A 10,493-nucleotide genomic window follows, 5' to 3' on the forward strand; every position below is an offset into this window, starting at 1 on the left:
AACCTCAACTCTGAGATTACCCAAAGCATCACCGGAATCCCGATGCACAAGATATCTCATCAAAGGTAAAACTAATCCAGCAAGGTCGCCCGGCGTGTCGACGATCCCGATAGGACCCGTGTATCTCGTTCTCAAGACACGACGGATAAGCGAAGCGTACGAGTGCCAAACCTCGAATTTCCTCGCGGTGGCCCCGCACGGTGCTCTGTTTTGGACCAGCACCATCAGCACTGGCCCTCCCTGTATTATGTAGAATTACTCCTCGGGTAGCGCTAACTACCTATGCATTTCAATTTAACAGAATTATTATGTTGGGCAATTGTAGTACCAATGTTGGGCCTTGCCAGACCAGCTTTAATCTAAAACGAATTATCAAGGGGGTCCCCATAACAACCCCGATCGTGTTAGGAGCGCTCGTTTATGGAACATAACACTGTTGGAATTATGCCCTAGAGGCAATAATAAATATAGTTATTATTATAATTCCTGTATCAAGATAATCGTTTATTATCCATGTTATAATTGTATTGAATGAAGACTCATTTACATGTGTGGATACATAGACAAAACACTGTCCCTAGCAAGCCTCTAGTTGGCTAGCCAGTTGATCAAAGATAGTCAGTGTCTTCTGATTATGAACAAGGTGTTGTTGCTTGATAACTGGATCACGTCATTAGGAGAATCACGTGATGGACTAGACCCAAACTAATAGACGTAGCATGTTGATCGTGTCATTTTGTTGCTACTGTTTTTCTGCGTGTCAAGTATTTGTTCCTATGACCATGAGATCATATAACTCACTAACACCGGAAGAATACTTTGTGTGTATCAAACGTCACAACGTAACTGGGTGACTATAAATATGCTCTACAGGTATCTCCGAAGGTGTTCGTTGAGTTAGTATGGATCAAGACTGGGATTTGTCACTCCGTGTGACGGAGAGGTATCTCGGGGCCCACTCGGTAATACAACATCACACACAAGCCTTCCAAGCAATGTGACTTAGTGTAAGTTGCGGGATCTTGTATTACGGAACGAGTAAAGAGACTTGCCGGTAAACGAGATTGAAATAGGTATGCGGATACTGACGATCGAATCTCGGGCAAGTAACATACCGAAGGACAAAGGGAATGACATATGGGATTATATGAATCCTTGGCACTGAGGTTCAAACGATAAGATCTTCGTAGAATATGTAGGATCCAATATGGGCATCCAGGTCCCGCTATTGGATATTGACCGAGGAGTCACTCGGGTCATGTCTGCATAGTTCTCGAACCCGCAGGGTCTGCACACTTAAGGTTCGACGTTGTTTTATGCGTATTTGAGTTATATGGTTGGTTACCGAATGTTGTTCGGAATCCCGGATGAGATCACGGATGTCATGAGGGTTTCCGGAATGATCCGGAAACGAAGATTGATATATAGGATGACCTCATTTGATTACCGGAAGGGTTTCGGAGTTACCGGGAATGTACCGGGAATGACGAATGGGTTCCGGGAGTTCACCGGGGGGCAACCCACCCCGGGGAAGCCCATAGGCCTTGGGGGTGGCACACCAGCCCTTAGTGGGCTGGTGGGACAGCCCAAGAAGGCCCAATGCGCCATAGGAAGAAAATCAAAGAGAAAAGAAAAAAAAGGAGGAGGTGGGAAAGGGAAGAAGGACTCCACCCACCAAACCAAGTTGGACTCGGTTTGGGGGGAGACCTTCCCCCCTTGACTCGGCCGACCCCCTTGGGGCTCCTTGAGCCCCAAGGCAAGGCTCCCTCTCTTCCCCTATATATACGGAGGTTTTAGGGCTGATTTGAGACGACTTTTCCACGGCAGCCCGACCACATACCTCCACGGTTTTTCCTCTAGATCGCGTTTCTGCGGAGCTCGGGCGGAGCCCTGCTGAGACAAGATCATCACCAACCTCCGGAGCGCCGTCACGCTACCGGAGAACTCTTCTACCTCTCCGTCTCTCTTGCTGGATCAAGAAGGCCGAGATCATCGTCGAGCTGTACGTGTGCTGAACGCGGAGGTGTCGTCCGTTCAGCACTAGATCGTGGGACTGATCGCGGGACGGTTCGCGGGGCGGATCGAGGGACGTGAGGACGTTCCACTACATCAACCGCGTTCACTAACGCTTCTGTTGTACGGTCTACAAGGGTACGTAGATCACACATCCCCTCTCGTAGATGGACATCACCATGATAGGTCTTCGTGCGCGTAGGAAAATTTTTGTTTCCCATGCGATGTTCCCCAACGGTGGTATCAGAGCTAGGTTCATGCGTAGATGTCTTCTCGAGTAGAACACAAAAGTTTTTGTGGGCGGTGATGTGCGTTTTTCTGCCCTCCTTAGTCTTTTCTTGATTCTGTGGTGTTGTTGGATTGAAGTGGCTTGGACCGACATTACTCGTACGCTTACGAGAGACTGGTTTCATCGCTACGAGTAACCCCGTTGCTCAAAGATGACTGGCAAGTGTCAGTTTCTCCAACTTTAGTTGAATCGGATTTGACCGAGGAGGTCCTTGGATGAGGTTAAATAGCAACTCATATATCTCCGTTGTGGTGTTTGCGTAAGTAAGATGCGATCCTTCTAGATACCCATGGTCACCACGTAAAACATGCAACAACAAAATTAGAGGACGTCTAACTTGTTTTTTGCAGGGTATGCTTGTGATGTGATATGGCCAACGATGTGATGTGATATATTGGATGTATGAGATGATCATGTTGTAATAGATAATATCGACTTGCACGTCGATGGTACGGCAACCGGCAGGAGCCATAGGGTTGTCTTTATACTAACGTTTGTGCTTGCAGATGCGTTTACTATTTTGCTAGGATGTAGCTTTAGTAGTAATAGCATGAGTAGCACGACAACCCCGATGGCGACACATTGATGGAGATCATGGTGCGGCGCCGGTGACAACAAGATCGTGTCGGTGCTTTGGTGATGGAGATCAAGGAGCACGTGATGATGGCCATATCATGTCACTTATGAATTGCATGTGATGTTAATCCTTTTATGCACCTTATTTTGCTTAGAACGACGGTAGCATTATGAGGTGATCTCTCACTAAAATTTCAAGCGAAATTGTGTTCTCCCCAACTGTGCACCGTTGCTACAGTTCGTCATTTCGAGACACCACGTGATGATCGGGTGTGATAGACTCAACGTTCACATACAACGGGTGCAAAACAGTTGCGCACGCGGAACACTCGGGTTAAGCTTGACGAGCCTACCATGTGCAGACATGGTCTCGGAACACATGAGACCGAAAGGTCGATCATGAATCATATAGATGATATGATTAGCATAGGGATGCTTACCAGTGAAACTATACTCAACTCACGTGATGATCGGACTTGAGCTAGTGTAAGTGGATCATGAACCACTCAAATGACTAGAGAGATGTACTTTTTGAGTGGGAGTTTAGCGAATAATTTGATTAAGTTAAACTCTAATTATCTTGAACATAGTCTAAGTCCACTTTGAATATATATTTTCGTTGTAGATCATGGCTCACGCGACAGTCACCCTGAATTTTAATACGTTCCTAGAGAAAGCTAAGTTGAAATATGATGGAAGCAACTTTGTAGACTGGGCTCGTAATCTTAAGCTAATCTTACAAGCTGGGAAGAAGGATTATGTCCTTAATGCTGTGCTAGGAGATGAACCACCCGCTACGGCTGATCAGGATGTTAAGAACGCTTGGTTTGCACGTAAGGAGGACTACTCAGTAGTTCAATGTACAGTCTTGTATGGCTTAGAACCGGGACTTCAATGTCGCTTTGAGCGCCATGGAGCATTTGAGATGTTCCAGGAGTTGAAGTTTATCTTTCAGAAGAACGCCCGGATCAAGAGGTATGAGACCTCCGATAAATTCTATGCTTGCAAGATGGAGGAGAACTCGTATGTCAGTGAACATGTGCTCAAAATGTCTGGGTACTCAAACCGTCTAGCTGAGCTGGGGATTGAACTCCCGCAAGAGGCTATCACTGACAGAATCCTTCAATCACTGCCGCCAAGCTATAAAGGCTTTGTGTTGAACTACAACATGCAAGGGATGAACAAGTCTCCCGGCGAGTTGTTTGCGATGCTGAAAGTCGCAGAGTCTGAACTCCGTAAAGAGCATCAAGTGTTGATGGTGAATAAGACCACTAGTTTCAAGAGAAACGGCAAAGGCAAGAAGGGTAATTCAAAGAAGAGCGGCAAGCCTGTTGCCAATCCGATGAAGAAACCCAAAGCTGGACCTAATCCTGAAACAGAGTGTTACTATTGCAAGGGTATGGGTCACTGGAAGCGCAATTGCCCCAAGTATCTGGCAGATAAGAAGGCGGCCAAGGAAAAATCAGGTATATTCGATATACATGTTATTGATGTGTACTTAACCGGCTCTCGTAGTAGTGCCTGGTTATTCGATACCAGTTCTGTTGCTCATATTTGCAACTCGAAACAGGAACTGCGGAATAGACGAAGGCTGGCGAAAGATGAAGTGACGATGCGCGTAGGAAATGGTTCCAAGGTTGATGCAATCGCCGTCGGCACAGTTTCACTTCAGTTACCATCAGGATTAGTTATGAACTTGAATCATTGTTATTTAGTGCCTACGTTGAGCATGAACATTATATCTGGATCTTGTTTATTGCGAGACGGTTACTCTTTTAAGTCAGAGAATAATGGTTGTTCTATTTCTATGAGTAACATCTTTTATGGTCATGCACCCAATGTGAGAGGATTGTTCATATTGAATCTTGATAGCGATACACACATACATAACATTGAGACCAAAAGAGTTAGAGTTAACAATGATAGCGCCATATTTTTGTGGCACTACCGCTTAGGTCATATTGGTGTAAAGCGCATGAAGAAACTCCATACCAATGGACTTTTGGAGTCACTTGACTTTGATTCACTTGACACGTGCGAACCATGCCTCATGGGCAAGATGACTAAAACTCCGTTCTCCGGAACAATGGAGCGTGCGAGTGACTTGTTGGAAATCATACATACTGATGTGTGCGGTCCGATGAGCGTGGAGGCACGCGGCGGATATCGTTATTTTCTCACCTTCACTGACGATTTGAGTAGATATGGTTATGTCTACTTAATGAAGCACAAGTCTGAAACATTTGAAAAGTTCAAGCAATTTCAGAGTGAAGTTGAAAATCATCGTAACAAGAAGATCAAGTTCCTACGGTCTGATCGTGGGGGTGAATATCTGAGTTTCGAGTTTGGTGCTCACTTAAGACAATGTGGAATTGTTTCACAGTTGACACCGCCTGGAACACCACAGCGTAATGGTGTGTCCGAACGTCGTAATCGTACTTTATTAGAGATGGTGCAATCTATGATGTCTCTTACCGATTTGCCGTTATCGTTTTGGGGTTATGCATTAGAAACAGCTGCATTCACTTTAAATAGGACACCATCAAAATCCGTTGAGACGACACCATACGAACTGTGGTATGGCAAAAGGCCAAAGTTGTCGTTTCTTAAAGTTTGGGGATGTGATGCTTATGTCAAAAAGCTTCAGCCTGAAAAGCTGGAACCCAAAGCGGAAAAGTGCGTCTTCATAGGTTACCCAAAAGAGACAGTTGGGTACACCTTCTATCTCAAATCCGAGGGCAAAGTGTTTGTTGCTAAAAACGGAGCTTTTCTCGAGAAGGAGTTTCTCTCGAGAGAATTGAGTGGGAGGAAGATAGAACTTGACGAGGTTGTCGAACCTCTCATCCCTCTGGATGGTGGCGCAGGGCAAGGGGAAACCTCTGTCGTTGCGACGCCGGTTGAGGAGGACGTTAATGATAATGATCATGAAACTCCAGTTCAAGTTTCTGTCGAACCACGCAGGTCGACGAGACCACGTGCTGCTCCAGAGTGGTACGGTAATCCCGTCTTATCAATCATGTTGTTGGACAACAATGAACCTGCAAATTATGAAGAAGCAATGGTGGGCCCAGATTCCAACAAATGGCTAAAAGCCATGAAGTCCGAGATAGGATCCATGTATGAGAACAAAGTGTGGACTTTGGAAGTACTGCCTCAGGGCCGCAAGGCTATTCAGAACAAATGGATCTTTAAGAGGAAGACGGACGCTGACGGCAATGTGACCGTTTATAAAGCTCGACTTGTGGCAAAGGGTTTTTCACAAGTTCAAGGAGTTGACTACGATGAGACATTCTCACCCATAGCGATGCTTAAGTCCGTCAGAATCATGTTAGCAATAGCTGCATTTTTCGATTATGAAATCTGGCAGATGGATGTCAAAACGGCGTTCCTTAACGGTTTCCTTAAGGAAGAATTGTATATGATGCAACCCGAAGGTTTTGTCGATCCTAAGAATGCTAACAAGGTGTGCAAGCTCCAGCGATCCATTTATGGACTGGTGCGAGCATCTCGGAGTTGGAACAAATGCTTTGATGAGGTGATCAAAGCATTTGGGTTTATACAAGTGGTTGGAGAATCTTGTATTTACAAGAAAGTGAGTGGGAGCTCTGTGGCGTTTCTAATATTATATGTGGATGACATATTGTTGATTGGAAACAACGTAGAGTTTTTGGAGAGCATAAAGTATTACTTAAATAAAAGTTTCTCTATGAAGGACCTAGGAGAAGCTGCTTACATTCTAGGCATTAAGATCTATAGGGATAGATCAAAACGCCTGATAGGACTTTCACAAAGCACATACCTTGATAAAGTTTTAAAGAGGTTCAAAATGGAACAGTCCAAGAAAGGGTTCTTGCCAGTTTTACAAGGTACGAGATTGAGTAAGACTCAGTGCCCAGCAACTGATGAGGATAGAGAGCATATGCACTCCGTCCCCTATGCTTCAGCCATAGGTTCTATCATGTATGCAATGTTGTGCACTAGATCGGACGTTAGCCTGGCCATAAGTATGGCAGGTAGGTTCGAGAGTAATCCAGGAGTGGATCACTGGACGGCGGTCAAGAATATCCTGAAGTACCTGAAAAGGACTAAGGAGATGTTTCTCGTGTATGGAGGTGACGAAGAGCTCGCCGTAAAAGGTTACGTCGATGCAAGCTTTGACACAGATCCGGACGACTCTAAGTCGCAAACCGGATACGTATTTATTCTTAATGGGGGTGCGGTAAGCTGGTGCAGTTCCAAGCAAAGCGTCGTAGCAGATTCTACATGTGAAGCGGAGTACATGGCTGCCTCGGAGGCGGCTAAGGAGGGTGTCTGGATGAAGCAATTCATGACGGATCTTGGAGTGGTGCCAAGTGCACTGAATCCAATAACCTTGTTTTGTGACAACACGGGTGCCAATGCCTTAGCAAAGGAACCACGGTTTCACAAGAAGTCCAAACACATCAAACGACGCTTCAACCTCATTCGTGACTACGTCGAAGGGGAGGACGTAAATATATGCAAAGTGCACACGGATCTGAATGTAGCAGACCCGCTGACTAAACCTCTTCCACGGGCAAAGCATGATCAACACCAAAACTGTATGGGTGTTATATTTATTACAATGTAATTCGCATGATGATGTGAGGGCTAGATTATTGACTCTAGTGCAAGTGTGAGACTGTTGGAATTATGCCCTAGAGGCAATAATAAATATAGTTATTATTATAATTCCTGTATCAAGATAATCGTTTATTATCCATGCTATAATTGTATTGAATGAAGACTCATTTACATGTGTGGATACATAGACAAAACACTGTCCCTAGCAAGCCTCTAGTTGGCTAGCCAGTTGATCAAAGATAGTCAGTGTCTTCTGATTATGAACAAGGTGTTGTTGCTTGATAACTGAATCACGTCATTAGGAGAATCACGTGATGGACTAGACCCAGACTAATAGACGTAGCATGTTGATCGTGTCAATTTGTTGCTACTGTTTTTCTACGTGTCAAGTATTTGTTCCTATGACCATGAGATCATATAACTCACTAACACCGGAGGAATACTTTGTGTGTATCAAACGTCGCAACGTAACTGGGTGACTATAAAGATGCTCTACAGGTATCTCCGAAGGTGTTCGTTGAGTTAGTATGGATCAAGACTGGGATTTGTCACTCCGTGTGACGGAGAGGTATCTCGGGGCCCACTCGGTAATACAACATCAGACACAAGCCTTGCAAGCAATGTGACTTAGTGTAAGTTGTGGGATCTTGTATTACGGAACGAGTAAAGAGACTTGCCGGTAAACGAGATTGAAATAGGTATGCGGATACTGACGATCGAATCTCGGGCAAGTAACATACCGAAGGACAAAGGGAATGACATACGGGATTATATGAATCCTTGGCACTGAGGTTCAAACGATAAGATCTTCGTAGAATATGTAGGATCCAATATGGGCATCCAGGTCCCGCTATTGGATATTGACCGAGGAGTCACTCGGGTCATGTCTGCATAGTTCTCGAACCCGCAGGGTCTGCACACTTAAGGTTCAACGTTGTTTTATGCGTATTTGAGTTATATGGTTGGTTACTGAATGTTGTTTGAAGTCCCGGATGAGATCACGGACGTCACGAGGGTTTTCGGAATGGTCCGGAAACGAAGATTGATATATAGGATGACCTCATTTGATTACCGGAAGGTTTCCGGAGTTACCGAGAATGTACCGGGAATGACGAATGGGTTCCGGGAGTTCACCGGGGGGCAACCCACCCCGGGGAAGCCCATAGGCCTTGGGGGTGGCACACCAGCCCTTAGTGGGCTGGTGGGACAGCCCAAGAAGGCCCTATGCGCCATAGGAAGAAAATCAAAGAGAAAAGAAAAAAAGGAGGAGGTGGGAAAGAGAAGAAGGACTCCACCCACCAAACCAAGTTGGACTCGGTTTGGGGGGAGACCTTCCCCCCTTGACTCGGCCGACCCCCTTGGGGCTCCTTGAGCCCCAAGGCAAGGCTCCCCCTCTTCCCCCTATATATACGGAGGTTTTAGGGCTGATTTGAGACGACTTTTCCACGGCAGCCCGACCACATACCTCCACGGTTTTTCCTCTAGATCGCGTTTCTGCGGAGCTCGGGCGGAGCCCTGCTGAGACAAGATCATCACCAACCTCCGGAGTGCCGTCACGCTGCCGGAGAACTCTTCTACCTCTCTGTCTCTCTTGCTGGATCAACAAGGCCGAGATCATCGTCGAGCTGTACGTGTGCTGAACGCGGAGGTGCCGTCCGTTCGGCACTAGATCGTGGGACTGATCGCGGGACGGTTCGCGGGGCGGATCGAGGGACGTGAGGACGTTCCACTACATCAACCGCGTTCACTAACGCTTCTGTTGTACGGTCTACAAGGGTACGTAGATCACACATCCCCTCTCGTAGATGGACATCACCATGATAGGTCTTCGTGCGCGTAGGAAAATTTTTGTTTCCCATGCGACGTTCCCCAACAAACACCGGTAGCTGAAACTAAGGGGGCAAAGGTGGAACAAAACACGAGGCTAGAAAGGCCGAGCCTTCCACCTTTTACCAAGTATATAGGTGCATTAATTTAAATAGCATTTAATAGGGTGATATAACAAGGCACCCATGTTTTCACATGGAAGCAATGCACCTGCAACTAGCAACACTAACACAGGGTTAAGCAAGCAGTAACATAGCCAATCAGTGGTTTGCTAGGTTGAACAGGTTCAAGGTTTACATGACATTGTTGAGAGGCTAATATTTAACATGTGGTAGGCAACGAGACATAATCGATAGAAACGGTAATACTAGCATGGCAATGATAGTAATGGTATCTGGGGAAATGGTCATCTTGCCTGAGGTCCCGCTTGGAAGAAGAATGCCTCCGTGAAGCAGACGAATCGACGTAGTCGAACGGGTCCTCACAATCTGACACGCTTGCAGAACTCTATCGAGACGGGGAAAACCGGAAACAAGCATCAACACACAAAATTCACCACACGATACACAACACATATGATGCATGAGTAGTTGAATACATGCAAGTCACGGCATGACAATTCACACAATCAAACACTACACGTTAAGTGAAGTTCAATATGCAACGAGTTGCATATTGACGAAACTCCACGTTAATTACTCAGTTCTATCCTGATTAGATACTCGTCAATATTAAATGTGAGTAAACATGGCAAGAGGTGAAGCGTAATTAAACTACTTATCTAGGCATTTTAAATGAGGTCGGAAATGTCATATAGCACCTCCGAAACGACCTCACATGTTAATTTACAATTCTGTCCAGATCTGAACTAGCACATTTAATTGGTTGTTAAACAGAAAAACAAATAGGTTCACATGATTCTACGCGTCAAGACAAGCAATCTACACATAAAGAACATCTCCAACGGAGCTACGGGTCAAAAGTTACAAGCACCGCAAGATATGATGGCATGAATGCAATATGTGTGCAACGGCGGTCACGAGCACTTCAAAATATACAACCAGCAAGATAAAATGAAACTACACGAGATTCTAAGCAAGTTTCATGTAGGACACGATCAAATCGGAGCTACGGTTCAACAACTACGAGCAAAACATGAAATCACTACAATCTGCCAAAATCAGCC

The sequence above is a fragment of the Hordeum vulgare genome, chromosome 1H (assembly GCF_904849725.1).
Source record: "Hordeum vulgare subsp. vulgare chromosome 1H, MorexV3_pseudomolecules_assembly, whole genome shotgun sequence".
Lineage (NCBI taxonomy): Eukaryota > Viridiplantae > Streptophyta > Magnoliopsida > Poales > Poaceae > Hordeum > Hordeum vulgare.